A 1,416-nucleotide genomic window follows, 5' to 3' on the forward strand; every position below is an offset into this window, starting at 1 on the left:
ACTGGTCAACTCTGGCCAACTGGTCAACTGGTCAACTCTAGCCAACTCAACTGGTCGTTCAGTTCAACTGGTCAGCAGCTGGTTCAGTTCAGTTCAGTTTGTCAACTGTTGGTTCAGTTGAAACCCAACTTATTGCTGTTTTTGTGTGATCAGTTTGGTAATTGAGCGATCAGTTAGACCATGATAACATCCGATTTTGCCCAACTGACGTGATATACGACTTGTTCCAAATTGCGTTTTCTGATCAGTCCAATTGACGGATTGTCATTTGAATAATCCAGCTGGGAGATATCATCAAAACACTGAAGCTCGCCAGAAATTCAGTTTGTGAAGAATTCGATTTCAGTTTGCTTCTTGTGTTAACAACCTCACACTTGAGTAAATATGTTAGAAACACAATAACAATTTTTGTTAACATCAAAATCAAGATTGTGAATTTGTAAAGTTCCAACAATCTATCCTTTTTTTTCAAACAGTTCCATCTTAACAGATAATCTCCGAACATCAGTTGATAAGACGCTGACAGTAGTGCAAATATGTTAGAAACACAATAACAAGTTTTGTTAACATCAAATTCAAGATTGCGAACTTGAAAAGTTGCAACAATCTCCCCCTTTTTGATGATCACAAAACTTAGATAAACAATCAACTCAACTAACATATTTCTCCCCTTTTTTGTGTGAATCAAAATGTCATATTTTCAAAACATTTTCAACAAAATTTTCTCCCCCTCAATATTTAGAAATAATAACTCCATTAAAATTTTAAAGAGTTCTCCCCCTATATTTTTGAAATTTTGAAAAATGTAAAAGAAGAGGGATAACTAACCAATTTTCTCCATGGCTCATTTTCTGCTACAACACATATGCTCTGTCTTCAACAAATAAACTATATTTTCTCGTGCATAATTAGGCTGCAAATTTTATACCGCTGTAAAGCTCTACGAGTCTAGTTTACAATGCAAAAAGCGGTTCTTCATTTGGACACTCGAGCAAGGAGATATGCCATTTTTCCCATGGTCGCTACAAGCTGCACGAAAATTCAGTTTTGCATATATATATATATATATGTGTGTAAAAAATCTGAAATTTCGAATTTTAAACATCAAAATCAATTTCAATGTTATTTCAAGAACAACCCGCTCTGATACCACTTGTTGGGATCGGTTAGAGGGATCACCGTTGAGATACAATAGCTCGGTTCTTGAAATATTGAACACCGACGAATTAAAGGCTGATTTCAGCACACCAGCTGAAACCGAACCAACTGAACCAGCTGCTGACCAGGTGACCAACCAACTGAACTGAAATGAACCAGCTGCTGACCAACTGAACTGAACTGAACCAGCTGCTGACCAGATAAACTGAACTAGCTGCTGACCACCTGAACTGAACTGAACCAGCAGTTGACAAACTG

The sequence above is a fragment of the Primulina eburnea genome, chromosome 16 (assembly GCF_022965805.1).
Source record: "Primulina eburnea isolate SZY01 chromosome 16, ASM2296580v1, whole genome shotgun sequence".
NCBI lineage: Eukaryota > Viridiplantae > Streptophyta > Magnoliopsida > Lamiales > Gesneriaceae > Primulina > Primulina eburnea.